Source organism: Carassius carassius, chromosome 26, assembly GCF_963082965.1.
Source record: "Carassius carassius chromosome 26, fCarCar2.1, whole genome shotgun sequence".
In the NCBI taxonomy this organism is placed as follows: domain Eukaryota; kingdom Metazoa; phylum Chordata; class Actinopteri; order Cypriniformes; family Cyprinidae; genus Carassius; species Carassius carassius.
The window spans coordinates 8,905,712-8,925,189 of NC_081780.1; the positions used below are offsets into that span (position 1 = coordinate 8,905,712).

Here is a 19,478-nt window from a genome sequence, read left to right on the forward strand (position 1 = left end):
AAATCTGTCACATTGACCACCATTATAGAAAATAAGGTTGCTTGTTTTCTCAGCTCGAGGAATGTGTTTTATCCATGGAAACGTTCAATGATTTGTCAAATCCCACAGGTGAGTGTGAGAAGAGGCTATGTCTGATAGAAATATGCTCAAATCTGCATTTCAGTGCTACTGGAAGATGCCATGTATGTGAGAGACTGCAAACTATTCCTCTAAAAAAATGTAGTGCATGGATATGCCCTATTCATTCTTTTTTATTGAACAATTTCTAATCTGGATTGCATCTTCTCCAGTTTTGTTACTATCATGCAGTCACTGGAGTTTTTGTAATGTTCCATAATCACACAGATGCTGGATGTGTAAAGCATGTGTGTGTTTTCAGCTGAGAAGGTCCCTGACTGATAGATCCATTGATCGAGTAACAGCGGACAGGACTGTGTCTGACTTGACTCTTGCATCATCCATCTCCCATAATCCCCTCGGGCTGGCAATGAAAGACCAGACTGTTGCCTCCTGACACATTCATTTGTGCATCTAAATTGTCACATTCTTCTTCTTTGTAAAATCATATACAGTATAAAGTGTGATATGTCAGTCCCCTATGCATTCTAGACCTGTTCCCTAGCAACCAATTCTTCACCTTCACAAGATCCAGGTTTAAAAAATGTTGGGCTTCAAGCTCTTGGTTCACTTCTCGACTGTAAGGTTTATGATATTTTATGATATATATATAGATTTCATTATTGGCTTCAACCTTCTTCATGTAATCAAACCGATTATAATTTGTAAGTAATCTATCAAGCACTATAACTTTTTTTTATACAAAGGGGTAGGGTATCATTTGAAACTGGCTGCATTTTTTATTTGTTCGGTTAATATTTATCTACATACTCTCACCCCAGAAAAATTTCCCCGCTGGAAAAAGAACATATAAACAAACCACCAGCCTACCGGTTGGCTCTGGCACATACTGTATGGATTATTTCTGGATGATATATGTCTTTAAAGCTGCCTGCAAACCAATTTAGGAAGTGGGATGTATAAACAAAGCCAGTCTGCATTAGCTCAGAGAGACGTGAGCTACACTTGTATTGAGAGTACACTTGAAGTAGCCTATCAGTGCAAACTTTCTTGTTTAAAAATGTTCTTAAACTGGTTAGACCAGGGGTTTTCAAACTGTGGGTCGCGACCCACTCGTGGGTCACGGAATGGAACAAGGTGGGTCGCACAAAGTCACTTGGCTGCAGCTAATTTTGCGTTTCAATGACACACAGACACTAACACAGTTCAGTCTAGGGCTGCACGAATGTGACGAGTGGGGCGGGGCCTAGTGCCATGGGAACAGAGCTAGGCCGGTGGAGTGATTGGGAAATGAGCAACACTCACCGGTCTCAAGAACCACGGAGGAGATCGGAAGGATACAAAAGAGGAGCGATGACAGTGAAGGACGAGAGAGGACCAGGCCTGGGTTTTATTTTGTGTTTGTTTTTTATTTGTGCACGGCAGTCATCCGTGAGGGGCTGTCGCGCTGTTTTGTGTTTATTTGGTTATTAAAACTTTGTTTGATTGTCCGCCGGTTCCCACCTCTTTCCACGAAGGAGTCATCGAGGCGGTGGGCTGGAGTGAGTTCGTCCGTCCCCCCGGCAACTCACTCCAGCCCACCACATCGAGCACCCTCGGCGGCAGACTCCTTCGCCCTGCTCGATGGCACTGCGGATTCACCCCAGCGGCGAAGGATCTTCGGCAGCGCGCCCCTCCTTCCTCCCTGGCTTCGGCACCAGTGTAAAACATTAAAATCTTCACAATCACAGGAAGAAGGAGGCGGGAACTGGGAACCCACTCATCACAACGATATAGCCCACCAACATTAATAATGAACTGCAATATCCTTAGTGTGATTTTCAAATTGCAATTAAGTCCGTGTGCGTTGCGTGTTTTGAAGGTCTCAGAGCAATGTCATTAAAAGGTTCAATCGGTCTTTTTTTACCTATTTCACAATTATTTTAATCTCCAAACTGTTTTAGATAGTTCTGCTTTGCTTCTTATGCTTTTCTAAAAAAGTGTTGGATTGTGCTCCGTTCTCGCCGACACACACGGAAGGATCATGAATGCAACAAAACACAGCAGCGCAGATCACACTTCACTGGAGTGAGCCTGCTTCACGTTTTTATGGACACTACATATTTTAACGCCAGTAAACAAAAATTAAAACTTGTAAATTTGTAGTGAAATTTTCAGTTGTACTCTAAAATAAAATGGTTATTTTTCTTAAATACTTAATTTCTGTCATAAAATTTTTAAGTAAGATTAGGTTTAAAGTAATTTCACTCGTTGTTTTTTTTTTTTTTTTATATTTTGGTGGGTCGTGAAATATATTACACTTGTCTAGGTGGGTCGTGGAATGGAAAAGTTTGGGAACCACTGGGTTAGACTTTAGTTTCCATGTCCTTTATTTTCACTTTCACTACATGCAACTCTTTTTTTATGCCCCCCCCCCCCCCCCCATAGTCTTTATATTTCCCTCATAGTACAGATGTCCCATGACATTCAGGACTCTATTCACAATTTGAGAAGATGTGACTGGGTATCAGACATGACGCTAAACAGTGGGAAGACTGATATGCTCTTTTTCACTTGCACTGCCAAACCACCATCATAAATCAGATGTCCTACACTGAGGGGAACAAAATCACAAAGCAACGCTACCCATCTGCACAAACATGCACATGCCTAAATATGGCTTTGGTAAAGTAATTTAGATAATTGTGTAGAATGGAAATTGTAGATTTAAGCTGGATTGGATTTCTTTCATAACTTTCCCCCCATTTAGGCAAAGGGAGGCCAAGCTTGTTGACAAGGGGGCACCCCCATCCCACCAGTTTGGTTTCTATCATTCCTCAAAACATCTTTTGTCTTGAATAGAAGAAACTTAAAGCCTTCAGGTTTGGAAAATTTTCATTTTGGGATAAACTATCCCCTGAAGTTTGAGGACCCCCCAACTCCATCATTTACATAAGAATACCCTTTTCTTTCAAAAACAAGTCAAATTGAACAAAAGCAAGTAGTGCTGTTTGTGTCTGTATAAGAAGAGTCCAGAAATGATTGTTCTGTGTTTGTGTGTGGCTGAGACTTCTGATTAGTGTCGCGTCGCTGCAGCTGCGCCTGCACTGAGCGTGCGCGCGACGGCGCTGCGCGACGCGTTTGACAGCAGCAGCAGGAGAAAGAGAAGAGAAGAGAAGAGAAGAGAAGCTGCGTTGCGCGCCGACAAACAACACACTAACGCACACCAGTCCCATGAAACCGGACAGGTCGAGGATTCATCACTGTTATCGGTGAGTTTCACGTTTATTATCTTGAACGCAGCGTTCTTCTCTCTCTTTTGCTGAGGAGAATGCGCAGTATTTGAGTCGATGAGGAGCATCCAGTCGTGCTTCTCCCATGGCAACCAATGATGATGCGGATTTTCACGGCGATATGGCAGGGATCACAAAGGATGCGTTTCTTTGAAATATCACACAACACATCCGTTTAATCCGAACGCCGTTTAAAATTCAGCGTTCATTGTGCGTCGTGACGATAAACGGCCCGTCATGCAAGTCTATGTTTAATTGAAATCGCCAGCAGGTGTTTCCGTTATTCTCAGCAATCATCCTCAGTATTTGCTCATTATTGCGCGTTTCCGAAATGTAAATATTTTATTTGGGTATTTATTCATTTTCATTTGAGAACTAGATGGACCTGCTGTCATGGTATGAAGACAAAACACGCCGTTTACAGTCAGGATTCCCCACAAAAGACAACGGCTTTCATTAGCCTGCTGCATCTAACAAGGTCTTTGTTTCTTTTTGAAAATAATTTTTTTAAGTAATGGCACTTTCCATTAATAGGGTGCAAATGGGGCTTAAACTCTTAAAAAGGTACATATTTGTTATTTTACACTTATTTTTATTTTAACAAATTGTGAAAGGTAAATTGTCAGCCACAAACTGAACATTATTAAAACTATTATATTTTCGTTTTTTTTCTCTCTCTCCCTTCTTTGGTGTTCATAACTTTTGCAACACTGTTACAATTTGGGACCTGTCTAAATGCAGTTTATAGGCTACTCTGTTTTGTGTGTGTGTGTGTGTTTTTGTTTTTTTGCAGTTTTACATTAAATTAACATATAAGATAATAATACATAGATCGACTATGGCAGTAACAGGATGACAAATGTATGATAAATTGTTGAATAGTAGGACCCATTTGTTGGATGATCAGCTTGTCAGGATATTTATGACATATTTCTTATACATATTCGATACACACACACACACACATCAAGGGGAACAGGATCAAATCAAAATGTTGAGCTTGACACATGCAGTCAATTACGATTTTGAAAAAAATTAAATAAATGTAAAAGACTGAAAATAATAGAGGGATTTATTCATTTATTATGTGTAAATTTCAGGCATGAAAGACAGAAATATTATAAACCCACAAACAGAAATGAACTTTGTTTCCTTTGTTTGACTGGATTGGTCGGTGTTTTAATGGACTTCAGGTGTAATTTACTGTACGATTCATGCAGCATTATGCCAAAAATACCAGGATGTGGTCTGTTTATGAGGTTACGGGCTGTTGTATGTCAAAAGTGTATGCAGTTTTTTTTGTGTGTATGTGTGTGGTTACTGAAGGTCGACACTCATATTCATGTTTACACAGTGCAGCTTAGTGGGAGAATTGAGTGTATGGATGGTTTGTGCTATGCACTAATTCACTGTAATTTTTCATGGATTTTAAATACTCTGATGGCTTCATAGGTGACCTGCATGCAGTCTAACATCGACACAACTAAATGAGGATTAATGAATGGGAAAATATGGGACATTTGCTTCAATAGGATATTATTATGCACGTGTGCCTAACAGCTGTTACTTTGTGTGCTGCAAAGCCACAAGTCCCTTAGTGAGATGAGAATAGTTTTCCATTAAGCTTTTCATAGCAATTTTTAATTAGCATTTGCACAGGTGTGTGAGAGTGAATGCTAGTGTAATGCAGTTGAGAGTCAGAAAACCAATTGAGAAGCATTGAACAGGTTCTTTGTATATTTTAATTTATTTTATAATTTATAATTGATTATATTTTAATTTTATTTAATATAATTATATATTTATTTTACATTTATTTATTTTTTATTTGACATTTAATTTGATTAGAATTTTTTACTATCTCTGAAATTGTTTTGGTACATAGCAAAAAAATATACTTTTAATATAATACCTTTGTCACTGCTCCATCAAATGCATCTGCTTTGGATGTAGATGGGAAATCTGATTTTTGTGGACTTTTACAGATTTTGTTACATTTTGTTTTGAATAAGAAATACATTTTTTATTCTCTTTATTTATTGAGTACCTTAATGTATGCCTTTTCTTTGTTTGGTTGTTGCATTTCATGAAAATTATGCTCCATGAAATTGTATTCTGAACAGAGTCCAGGTGGAACCACATCAAATGCTTTTTTGGGGGTTCTTAGATGGAAATTTATAGCAACGCTGATGAAGCACAACAGGCACCAGGTACGTGCCACCAAGCCAGCTGTGCTTAATCATGAACCTTTGCCTTCTAGCCATGCATGCACTTTTCACCATCTGGTATGGATTGATTGGACAATAATGCACAGAGAGGATCACAAGAAAATAAATAAATAAATAAATAGCTTTTTGCTGTGGATTTGAAGTGTTTGTTTGTGACTCACAGTACGTTCAGGTCCTGGATATTTACATAGACACACTGCACCAGCTGCCATCGGTATGGCAGGCTAGACATTTGCATGCCTGTAATTGCTCTGCAAATATGCCACATGTGCCTTGTGTCCTGATTTTAATGCATCATAAATTCTAAGCTTCATTTAAGGGGCATGAACTAAGTGTAACAATAGTTTTTGTCACTGGAATTGCCAGGGTAAATGCAACAGGTGTTCTGTTTCCTTTCATATCAATCCTACACGATGATATAGCATATCATTGGGATTTCGGATTGTAATGAATGTCTCTGTTGCTCTGTCTTAACATGCTTGTTATTCATCAGAAAGAATAAGCTGACTCTGAGCTATTTTCTCTTGTCGTGCTTGATAAACGATTAGTGGAGATTAAGGTCAAACATGTCTGAAGATGGACCATAGATGCTCACAGCATCATGTGATTGTGCCTCTCTCTCTCAACCAATCAGCTGGTGGATTCTGTTGTTATAAGGTGTGGTCAGATGAGTGAAATTTGGAAAAATTTTGTGGGCAAATATTGATTTTGAAACAATTTTCAGTCAAAGATTGCTTTACAAATAAAGGACAATAAACACTGATTTAAATGTGCATTTTTTTAATAACACTGAAAAAATTGATGGTAGAAACAACTGACACTCAAAAAATGCTAGTGACTTTTTTTTTTAAAAGACTTAAATAATATTTTCTTATATAACATATTCCAATAATTTTTGGTGATATTTACTACTTAAAATGGAAATTATTGGATTTGGCTGCATAAATTCGCCAACTAATTGATGGGACTATATCAAAGCATGAATAATATTTATTAAATATGTTCAATAGAAGGCATAATTATTGGATTATTATGGGCCGTAACTTATTTTGCTCCTTCAGAGTTGTTGGTTTGGCTAAAAAAGCTGTGATCAGCAATGTTACAAGAAGGACTGCTTATATAGTGACTCGTTTCTCTTAGTAGAAGTGATTTATTTCATGTACTGTATGATAAATGTGTGCCATTTTATTCTATGCACAAACTGCATGCTTCTAATTGAATTACATTATAAAGCACGGCAATTTGGGTGATGAAAACTTCAAGAAATAAGTGGCATGCGTTTGCCTCCTATATAGAGTACTGTATATTGTGCTGATTAAAATATAAGCTTTTCAGCTCCATCTTTCTGGCTTGATTTATGATGTACAAGCTGAGAAAAATGCAGGACGGCAAAAAAAAATTGCATAAATGTTCAGATTTGGTCTGTATTTATGTATATATAGGCAATACTATGTTTTATTTCTCTAATAAGGTTAAGATTATACATCATTTGTTCAGTTTCAACTGTTGTTTCTTCTCACAAACTTTGTTTTAGCTTGTTTGTCCTCTTTCAACACTAACCACAAATAAAAGCCCTTGCAGAGGAGGAATTGTGCTGCTATTGAGGTATAGAGTTCAAGTGTAGGACTGTTTATGGGAAAGGAATGTTATCTTTTATGTTTAACCATTATGGAAACCGATATGGAGGACACAGTGAGTTCAGTCCAAGTGCATTATGGGGTAAAAAGGCTTAGAAATTATGCTTTAAATTTATGAATTGTTGAAAAATTGTGAGCAGATGAATTGGACAACAGTGGGCCTGACAAATTGAGTAACAATTGCCCCACTTATATCATGAAAACTAATGTGCTCTCTGCCCCACAATGCATTGCTCTTTCAGTCCAGTGATTGGATGAAGCATTATTCTCTTTGCCTGGCTATGGATGGAAGCCCTGTCATCTGCTAATTTAGTGATTGAAAGCAGAAGCTGCACATTTTTTCTGGATGAGGTTAGTGCCCTGTCCTCTTCTGCACCAAGAGAGTGTCTCCTTACATAACAGGGTTATTGGAAAAAACTATTGAATTGTGGTTCATTTTAGTCCTGTGATGGTTTTCAGGTCCATTTATAATGAAGTGTATTTTATATATATATATTTCAGTCAATGTGCACTGACTCTTACTCATTCTAAAGAAGAAAATGATCTTTTATGATCACCTCTTTTTATTTTCCCATGGGTCTCAGTGCTCTGTATAGTTCAAGGCATTATTATTTGACTTAATTTATTATTAATTATTTGGTTTTGTGGTAGTAATCATTAGGAGTGGGAATCTGCGTAGATCTCGTGATACAATTATTTTTTCATTTATGTTTTTCTATCCCCCGGTTGTCATATCATCATCTTCAGTATATGTTTATTAGGTAATTTTTCATTTATTTATTTTGTAACTTTTAATAAAAAATAATTTCAGAATATTATTTTTATTAAAAAAATAATTTCAGCACATTATAATGATTTCTAAAAGACCATACGACACAGCAAACGGAATTAATGGCTGCTGAAAATTCAGTTTTGCTATCACAGGAATAAATTACATTTTAATACATACTAAAATACATAACCATTATTTAAACATTTTAATCATATTTCATAATATTATTCTTTTAACTGTATTTTTTGTATTAGTTAAACAAATCATAATTATTCTAAATTTTGGAATATATATAATGTAACTAATAATATAAATGTATCTATAAAGTGTAAATATTTTGAAGTTGTAGTTGCCATATTATCGACTTCAGTAGGAAGTAACAAACCTTTTCAGACACTGCTTCTTTGTGTTTTGCATCAACATATCAGTGTCATCTCAAGAACGTGCGTTTAGTTGCAAAATGTCTAACGTCCGACCAACCTAACCACGGAGAAATGTGAAATATTTAAATTGGTGTAGAATGATTGTGCTGTAACCCTGCTGATTTATGGGTATTTGAGAGCTGTGGTCTGTGGCCTGCTTGCTGCTTTAGAGAGATGTGTGTTGACTTTATGACTCTGTGTAAATAACTCGGAGGTCATGGCGCCCACAAGTCCTGTGAAATTTCGCTCCTGCGGGACAGGTTTCTGTTCTTGTCCTCCTGGTCTCTTTCGTGAACCCTGTATCCTCCCTTGTTCCAAACACACTCCAAACACTCCTGTATGCTTTGATGAGGGTTTAATGTTGATCTAATCTGAGTCACAATGTGTTTTGCCTTTAAAAGTTCTCCAAAAGCCTTGGCAACTGAATTCTGTCTGTAGCATGTCTGTGAATCACAACAGAGGCTTAAGTAATCCAACTTCCCGCTTTAAAGACCTCAAACTCCCCTATACGCCTGAGACTCACTCCAGACAAACTTATGTAGACTTTAAAGTCCCCATGAAATCAAAATTAAAGTTTTTTTTGGATGTTATCAATATCAATATGTAATCAGTATCAATTTGTTAGTCTTAAGGTTATCTATAAGGCAGTGTGCTACAAAACAGTGACAAAATTTGCATTTAGAAGATATAAGCATTCAAAGCTTGCAGTTCGTCACTTCCGCCAAAATAGCTCGATGATTTTTTTGATGTCACATCGTACTTCATCTTCTCATCAAATCTTCTGACCAATCAAATGCTCTCTAGATTCCGAAGTGCCCGCCTCCTGCACTATAACTCGTAGTGCGATAGGGAACTATTCAGACAGTGTAAATAAGCTTTCGATTGGTGCAAATGAGGTCTGGTTCAAACCGTGGCAGCGCACACAGTCTCATCTGGACTTTGGCTCCAGACTAGAGCCTCCAGTCCAGAGACGCGAACGCACGGAGCAGATCAGATGCATGAGATGGCATATATTAAAAACTTTTTTTATGTCCACTATTTTGTTTTAGTAAGAGTTTCATATTGAATCCAGGGGGTAATCTATTAGACTGTGGCTGTCAAATGCGGCTTTACCGAGCTCAACGCCTCTGGCCCAAGCAGATATACACAAAATGCTATTGGCTATTTTAAAAAGGGGGTGGGGCTGCTAGATATGTCCCGCCCTCTCTTCCTGTTTCAGTTGAAATTACGTCACCACATAGAATAATGCTGCGTGTTTCAAGGCACTTCAGGGGACCTTTAATGATGCTTTGAGCTTCATATCAGAGTCCCTTGCTATCTTTGAAAAGTCGTTCACATGAGTTATATCAAATAAAAAGTAGATTATTTCCTGTCAGTTATGTAATGCACTGATATTAGCAGTTCTGGAAATGGTTAGATTAAATTTGGCTTTTTCAGTGGTGCAGTACCAGGTTTCAAATCTGAATGAGGGGAAGGATGATTTGTGTCTTATAAAAACAAGCCTTTAAAAATATTTTCTTTTGTATCTACCAGTTTTGCCCCACTTTTTTACAGGAAACCGAATCACCAACAATCACTAAGTAGTGTAAATTACTGGCATCATATGTCAGATATTGTCAGATATACAGTCTTTTTTTTTTTTTTTTGAGGATTTAGTATCAGATATTAATAGATTCTGAATTATGTCAGCTCATGTGAGCCAGTATGCATATTTGTCTGTAATAATACAGATTTAAATGGCATGTATTTTTTAAATGGAATATATTTTTCTTTCTCAAATAACTCTTCAAACATTTTCACTGATATTCAGCTGTCTGTCCTCATTCACATTCACTACCTCTGAAACTGATACAGACACCTTAAATTGATATTTTCCCTCTCTCTGTCTCTCTCTTCCTCTTTAACTCTTTAGATGATATCAGTTTACGGAAAGCCCAACATTTTTTAGATAATGCTACTAGAATCATGTGCCTCTTTATCTTTTAAAGATGAAACACAATGTACAATACAGTATAATATAATAACAATAATAATAATAAACTTTATTTTATAAAGCGACTTCAAAAGTTACTTCTGAAAGCGCTATTCACAGAAAATTAAATAGAGTTAGAAGGAAAAATTGGTACAATGATAACAATAGAAATAAAAACATCACAAACACATCAGATATAACATTATTCAAGTTTAGTAAAATTTCCATCCAGTTTAAAGTAAAGCAAAGCAACGTAACATAACGCAACGCAACGCAACGTAAAGTCTAAATAGTCTAAATAGGCTAATGCCAGTTCTGTGCACAAATTGTGTTGAGCACATTATGAGCTCCCTCTGAATCCAGATTGACAGGGTCTGGCGGGTGTTCAGTCAGAATGGACGACTGAATAGAGTGGTGAAAGACTGGAGACTTGCTGAGAGAAAGAGAGACTTGAATTGACCAAACTCACCGCTGTGTGGGCGATCAATGCAGTACAGTTATACTGAATAACAGTATCACTCCTGACATATGATTTATGAGGTATAAATATTGAAAACATTCAGGCATGTGGGCCCTCCTACGTACAGTATGACTAACTTTTTCACTTGATTCCAGACTGTAACAAAACTCTTTGGCTTGTTTTTGTCATGACAATATGGGTAATAGGATTAAAATAAGTTTGTGAGCATCTTGTGAAGAATGCTAATGTTTACGAATCCTTCCAAAATGTCTTTATTTGGTAACTTAATGCATTGTGCTTATATACAAGACCTTTAATACAACCTTGGGATTTAGGGGTTGATTTAGTAACATGCGTGATTGTGTCATAAGCGGTAGATCGGCAGAATACAGATTGACCTCAGGATTAGATTTGACCTCAGTGCTCAGATTTGAGCATCACAAATTAATATAGCAAAGTGAAGGGCTTTATAACACCCCTATAGCAAAGGATTCACGTCCTTACCATGTTAAAAATGTTAATGTCAATCAAATAGCTCTTTAGTCATCGTTAATGCAGTTTTTCTAAAGATTTTCCATTTTATTTAATACAGTAATTTTAATATTGGTTAAATAGCCATATCAGCAAAACAGAATTGACACTTTTCATGATCCCATTACATTTCCAGTGGATGAAATCAGTATGTCCTTGTTTTTTTTTTTTTTTGTTTTTTGCTTTTGTTTTTTTGCTCATCAAATATTTTTTTTTGCTTGGATTACAAATAATAGATTGTGAATGCTGCTTCATGTTAACATTCAAGTATTTGTTTGTTCATATATAGAGCCAGTTTCATAGTTTGCCAGGGAGCTGATTCATCGTGGGGGGTGTATTTTCCACTCAACTCAGATTATGAAATTATATGTTAAAAGGAGAGAGAGTGATAAAAAAAGAGGTAGAATGAGACCTCTGGCCATGTACAGTAGTTGACTCTGGATGATGATATGACAGTTCAATACCAGTGGCATAAACACTGAATCATTTATTACAATTTAGTCTACTAATTTAGTCTGGCAGCTACATATTGTTTTTAATTCATTAGTCAGGTAAAATATATGATAGACCAGGCAGCTTGTTTACATCCTAAAGCCCTGAAGTTGCTAAATTGAGTCTTTGACTTGGTTTGGTCTCAGTTTGAATAGTACTTCACTTCCTACTTCACATGCCAAGATCTGTTATGCATACGACCTTCAAGGGCTCTAGACCATCAGAGCAAAAGTCAACACGACTGTTTGTTTATTTAGCTTTTGTTCTTTCTCTTTTATTTCTTTCTTTCCTTTTTTAATAACACAAGTTTCCCTCTTTTGTTGGAAAATAGTGAAGCAGTGGTTTGATGGAATATTTGTCCCTAAACAAGTATTAAAGTATTTCTGTCATTACCATTTGCATTTACTTAATTATTTATTTTTCATAATGTCTTTCTTTAATTATAAAGGTTTCTTATGCCAAATTGATGTTTTTAGGATGCATGTCAAGTTAAAACTTCCAATTTAAAAAGTTACAACCTCTTCTTAACCTTTTAGATCATTAAGAGATTATTCAGTATTCATAACAGTTAGAGGGACTATTGCATCTGTTTATCTGGTTAATGCATCTGTGTCCATGAAACTGATGTGAAGGCATGTCAGGGCTGCTGCACAATGCACCGCACTGCTCTTGATTTACGACACTGTCCACATGACAAACATGAATTTGAATGCAGGTCACTCATGGTTTAGTAATACCACTTTGTATAATGGAAATCAAGACTCAGATTCATTTTGCATGTGCGCTCTGACTCTGTCTGTTGCTGCCAAAGGCGTCTGAGTCGTGCACATGGAAATGGCATTGCTGCCTGCTCAAGCCTGACTGCTTACAAATAAGGCCAAATGGGGCTCTAATATGCTGCTCTGTTGTGTACAATCACTTTTGTCATTTTGTCAGGTAGAGGCCAGATACAGTTGACTCTTTCAGATTTTAAGTAAACCTCCTGGATACGGAGTTGTTTATTTTAATAGCGCCTATGCTTTGACCTTCTAAGATGATCGAATGTGTAGATCTGCTCAGCACATGCGGTTTTAACTCATTTTTCTCTGGAATATTGTCATCTTATTCAATTATCTAGCAGGTAACAGTGTGATCCTGCAATAATGGGGTTCTGCTGTTTGGATAATAATATTATTCAGGACCTCCACACTCACTCTCACAGTCACTGTATGAAATGAAAGTATTCCTGTTATTTATTGTCAGTAGTTGTCGTCATAGAAGATCTCTTGTTGGGACTGTCACTGTGGGACACTGAGGTGAAACATTACAAATTCAGTAAGGTTTTCAGAATTAGTGTGCTTACACGCTAGTTCTGATGGAGCATTTCATGATGGATAGGAACCTGTTAGATCCGTTTTGTGCTGCATCAATTTGAAACCAGGTGGGAATATGGTGAATTGGATTTCTGGAAGCACATTTGTGTGCGTGTTTTCATCAGGAAAATGTAGGCAAATTTTAAAAGTGTTTGATCGTCTGCAATGCATCTCTGAATATTAAAATGACATTGTTTTTGCAACATTTTGATGTATGTAAATCCTCTTTTTTGCCTTCTGGATGTGGTGTTTTTAAATAGAGTTCTTCAAGGTTTGTGTTATGGAGTTCAGTTTTGAAATGTTTGGAGTTTGGAGTTTCTCAATCAGCTTAAGGAGAAATCTGTTCCTTCTATGCTGAAGCTAATAATAGCCATCACAGAAGCCTTTTTCTCTTCTCTCCTCTCCTCTCTCATCCGTCAGACGTATAGCTCCCCTCAGAGTGAAATACGGCCCTGTAGTTCCCCAGTTTTCCCCGCTCTCTTTTTTTATCACCACCAGCTTGTCGTGTTTTCTTTTGAAGAATACGTTTCTCATTAGCTTTCTTTTGGCCGACTCTCTCTCTGTGTCTGCTTCTTTGCTTTGGTTTGTTGTTTCCGTGCTCGTTCATTGTATATTACACAAGATTAGTTTCTCTCCGGAGTGCCGGCTTAATGTCTGGTGGGTCTGGGTCACCGGGGTGGCCCCACCATCGCTGGGCCTCGTTGCCTTGTTGCCTTGTTGAGTCTCCATGGTAAAGATATTGTGTGATCGGGAGCTTGGAAGAGAGACTGAGTTATGTGGCCGTTCTGAGATAAGAGTTGATTTCTGCCATTGTTGTTCACTGTGTGTTTTATAAACCCTAGAGTAATGCTGATTACAGAAGGAATAGGAATCAGCGTGGTAATGAGTGCTTTGTGCGGAAAATATGGCCAATATCTGCTGAGCTTATCGGAGAGGGCTGAATGCTGTTTTATTGACTGTTTTTGAGAACTGTGGCCTTTATATAAACAGATGGAGCAATACAATGGAAGGCACATAAGTCATCAGAGGGTAAAATGAGTTAAAACACAGGAAATCTGGATTGAAAAAAATCAGCCATTATGACATTTCTATACTATTTCATTTAAATATTAATTTATAAAGCATAAATAATATATTATAGTAAAATGTATGAAAAGAAATGAATTATAAAAAAATATTAAAATATAACAGTTTTGTGTGTTTGTATATAAACTAAATTAAATTGTCATATTATATTATATTATATAAATGGTTGATTTTTAGTTTTTACTGCGTTTTTTTAAATGTACATAGTTATAATTTAAAAAATGTATTCTTTTGTCTTTGTTTTTTTCAAATCAGTGTAGTGATGCTAGTGCATCAGAAATGATTATACCTTTAAAATGTCATTTTACACCACTTCTTATTTTGTATCTAGATGATTCCAATAGATTTTTAAGAACCGTGCGGTCATGTGTGGAACCCTACAGCCATTCCATCTCTCTCTTGGCATGTTGCCTTTGCTCAAACCACATCATTAACATAAAAATCAAATAGTATGTTCTTATTGCGATGTGTGGCCTCCCCAGGGGGCATCATCCAGTTCACTTCCTTTTGCTTTTTCTTATGTTCCTCTGTCTTCTTCATAATGCCAATACAACTCACTACTTAAATATAAAATAGCCTATATTACTATACATTGTAATATAGTGGTGGCCAAAATTAGTAGAACACTAGTATTTTCACCAACTAAAAATGTTTTTTAAATCTTGAAACATCTTGGAGACGTTGCCACAGTTCTTATATATATTTGTACGTTTTTTATTTATTTATTACAAAATACAACTTTTCTTTTTTAATCATTGTCTACTATCTATTCACCCATTCATTTACATAAATATATATTTTTGTCTTTATGGAGTATATTTATATATAGAATGTAATATTTGATCCTACACAAGATTAAGTGGATTATGGACTTAAAAAGTTATAAAGAAAAGCAGGTCTTTTGTTTCCTGTCTAGTTGGAAGTCTGGTGGGAATTATGTTGGTGTATTGTCTGCTAGTGTGGATAACTGTGTAACTCAGAGCTGAAGTGGAAATGACAGAGAGTTCAGTGGCGACTCGTCTCTGTGCTGGGAGCCCAGCTGGTGTGTGCTAAATCTGCTGTGTGAAAAGGCCTCTCCATGCCCTTTTGTGCAGCACTCCAGCGCTCAGTCTCTTCGGCCATTTGTGTGTGTGTGTGTGTGTGTGTGAGGGACCCCAGTCTGACGGATGTTAACACTCAGACAGGGTAAATTAAAGCTGAGAGCTGGGGAAAGTAATCAGTGCTTTTCTCTCTGTTCATATATACTCTCGACTGTATCTACTTGTCCTCCCTCATATGATACTCGAAAAGCCACAGTATGGTAAAATGGGCCCTTCATTATTAGATACGGGTATTACTTTTAGGTTACTGAGATATATCTGTTTATGCTGCAAAAATATACAATACAGGGAGGCACGGGAATGTACAAACTGGTATATGTTGCATACAATATTTCAATATCCAGTTTAAAGATCACTTTTTACTATATGGTACAGTCTGATTGAATGAACTGTGCTCTCTCTCTCTCTCTCACTCACACACACACACACACACACACACACACTTGTTACCGCATTTTCATTAAATTGTATTGTTCTGAAACTGGAAGGAGAAATAAAGCAAAAAGAAATACCTTTATTTGAGGATTTCGGCAAAGTAATAATAATTTTATATCAAAATGTATTGAAAATGGACTCCTTTTACTTTCTTAATACATGTTCTTTGATGTATACTGTGCACAGCAAATTGTGCACAATTTATTCTACATTTAAAAAGTCTTATCTTATTTAATCCTCTGAAATTATTTTTGTTTTTCAGATTTTAGTTAGCAGCTTGAAAGCCATTAAATCATTGCCATCCTAATGGTTAAAATTAAATCCTGCACAGTTTTACTCTTTGAATATGTGTTGCTCAAAAATAAGTCCATATTAGGGAAGCAATATGGGCTGCAAACGAGAATATATGTTGACTTCATGTAAACAGATGCTTTGAACCTTTAAAATGACCATTATGACATTATATGAGTCATTATGTCAACATTGAAGGTTGTTTCGTGAGCTCAGAGGGCTATGAAATCACATCTAGCTACATTAGGATGAATGTTTTGGTTGCTATAGATCTCTGTTTTTATAATATGACTTTTATTGAAGACTGTACAGAGAACAATAAAGTCTAAATGTGTTTATCCGAGACAGATGTCTATTCTGATACAGGACCGTTTTAAGGTTTCTGTTGGTTCTGTAATCTGTGCTCAGTCTTTCTCCACAGGATCCTCAGTCAATGACGATTGAGGCTTTTCTCGGTTCAGTGTTAAAGCTCTGCACAGCTTTTATATTTGACAGTCATTTCACACTTTTAGGGGTTAATTGGGATCTCCAGCACATCTGCGATTCTGTTCCATTACAGGAAATGTTCAAGCAAGCACTTGACAGAACAAACAGACATGCCAAATGAGCTTGATGTGTATCGATAGCTCTTTAAATGTACATATATCACTATATATCTTTTTCTCCATATCTTTTTCTTTGCCTCTCTTTTTTGCCTCTCTCCATCTCTCAGTCCCTACAGATGCTTTTGATTTGCTCCAGGAAATGCATTAATGCCCTTTGTACGGTGACAAAGGGGTGTGTTAATCTCACAGAGTTAGGAGGCAGGCACATGGGGGTGGATGCCAGGGAGAGTCGAGTGACTGCGTATGTGTGTGTGTGAGGCAGATGCCTGTCAGAGTGTTCACTGGCCACACACATGCTGCATGAGCCAAAAGAGAATGGTTAGAGAGGTACACACTTGATACACACCGTGACCAGGAAAGGACTGCTGTTGACTCGCTGCAGTATTAAGGTAATAGTGTTCTAACTGTTAAAATACTTTTTACCCAGAATGACCCTTTGTTTGGAGTGTTGGTTAATTTGTTCTCTGTGATTTTAATTTGTTTTGATATTTATTAGGGTAACATTTGCGTTTCTCACACCCTGTGGGTCAGAGTTACACCTCCAGGGTGAACTATTTCCTTACACTTCTTTGGATCGGGTTTTGTGACTATAGTTCCTCAGAACAAACAGCATTTTTGTCCATTGCACGGTTCACACCTGGTATCACCTTACCTGTTAAAACCAGTCAGATTTGTCTTTGTGTGTGCTGATTTGTTTATTCTGAATTCATTGCGTCTGCTGATGGGATGTCTGTAGGTGTACAACTAAAACCAAAGGTTTTATGGCAGCATGTATTGAGGTGATGGGAAAAACCTTTTTATGTTTTATCTGCCAATCTGTGGTATGTTTAATTAAATTGAAGTAGAGAGATAGAAATTGTCAAGTATGTTGATGTAGGTGATATAGTATTTATGTACTGATCAGTATACAAACGTTTGTGGATGGATGAATTAATAGATGATGGATGGATCAAAAGACAAATGGATGGATGGATGGAAAAATGGATGAAAAGAAATGGATAGATAGATGAATGGATGAAAAATAAACGTATGGAAGGATGAATGGATGGATGGATAGTTGAAAAATAAATAGATGGATAAATGGATCAATATTTTGAAAATATAAATAGACGAATTGATGAAAATAGAAATAGCTGGCTGGATAGAGAGATAAATGGATAAATGGTTGAAAAAGAAAGATGGATGAATGATGAGAAAAGAATTGAGTGGATAGATTTTTGACAATGCAGATAATGCTGAAACATTGTAAGATCTGTCTCAGCATCACATATTTTATTCTCTCAGAACCCCCTTCATCTCTCTCTCTCTCTCTCTCACCCACCCCATCGTGCCGGCATGCGGCCCGTCTCCATGACAACACCTCAGGTCAGCTCTTAGATGTGGGAGGTAGTTAGTGTGAATTTTTTGTTGTTGTTTTATGGGCTCTCTCTCTCAGTCTCTCTCTTTCTGGTCTCTGTGAGACAGCAGCTGTGTGTGACAGCTTCACTAGAGGCTGGAGGTTTCCTCAGTTTGCCTCAAATTCGAGAAAACAATGCAGTAAAGTGACGCGGCTCAGCCTCATAGCGTCTTTGTGGCTCGTCTACTAGCGTGTTTCTGTTAATGTGAAATGAATGCATGCGTCTCAAGGGAAAACACTAATATATGCGTGACCATGAACCAGCACGTGTGATATAGGGGTGCCGTTGAATCCCTCTGTCACTCTTTCTGCTGATATACGGCATGGCTTTGTGTTTGCACAGAGCCAATAATGTTTAGAAATCCCAGTTGGTTTTGGAATAACAAATGTTGTGTGTTTTTTATTGAAATGTACCCACTTTTTGGCGCATCTGTGAACCGGCAAGCCTTTTGTCCTTTAATTATAATATCCTTCAGTGTTCCTCAGATTAGCACAAACTTAAGTCCCTCGCTTTGTCATATAAGAGCTCCTCTTTTAATGATGGCATTGTTTTTTACAGCATCCACACTATTCTAAGCTGCTGACGTCTGGTCGGAACCAGATGATCCACTCTTTCATACAGTCATAGCAGGTAAGATACATTCTGTTAGATTCCCGCTGACTTTTTGATGTATTCATTGTGATTCAGTAGCAGTTTCATCTCAGACAGAGAGATACAGAGCAAAGGCATAAAAAGAAAAAAAGATGAAAAAGAATGAGTGATGTGTTTTTTATGATTTATGACTTGCATATCCCTCTTCACTTCACTAAGATGAACTAAAAAGCTTTTACTGAAATCTAATTTTTTTTTTTTATATTTTGGCTGCTTGCACACACTGATGTGTGCTGACAGATTGTTATCATGTTGACAAATGGGAAATGTGTCTGGTTTGAGGTTTGACTAGTGCAGTTTTTTTCATGATCTTTGATCGTTTATTTAGTGTGTCGTTTATTCTATACTAAAATGGATTTTGTAATGAAATCATTTAAAGCAGAAGTGGCCTAACTTGTTAAAGGCAGAGTAGGTAAAAAAAAATGTATAAAAAACTTTTTTTCCAAATTTGTTTAAACTTTATTTATATATCAATACATAATTAAAATGTAAGTACTCTGAAAAAGAAAGTATAAAAATCGAGTGACTGTAGACCTCTCACGACTGTTTTAAAGACAGCTCATTATTTCCATTCACTCCACCCCCTCCCTTCTGGGCTCCTTCCAAAGCCTCTACTACGGCTCGCTAAGTAATGTTATGTTAGCTATATTACGCAGCTACGTGTGCTAATGACACATGCTTCATGAAAAAAATATGT

At 36.9% G+C, this 19,478-nt stretch overlaps 1 protein-coding gene across 12 annotated transcripts in view; it reads left to right on the forward strand.

The window, feature by feature from the left end:
• The first annotated feature begins 3,104 nt into the window (after positions 1-3,104).
• The window catches only part of nrcama (neuronal cell adhesion molecule a), a 49,371-nt gene continuing 32,997 nt past the window's right edge, over positions 3,105-19,478 (forward strand). For 4 of the 12 annotated variants that reach the window (XM_059511042.1, XM_059511049.1, XM_059511044.1 and 1 more), the window contains exons 1-2: positions 3,109-3,329; positions 18,689-18,760. The gene's annotated coding sequence lies outside the window, so the exon portion shown is untranslated. Of the gene's footprint in view, positions 3,330-16,990; positions 17,123-18,688; positions 18,761-19,478 lie in introns of those variants that run through there. The other 8 variants (XM_059511038.1, XM_059511043.1, XM_059511048.1 and 5 more) reach the window with 5 other exon arrangements.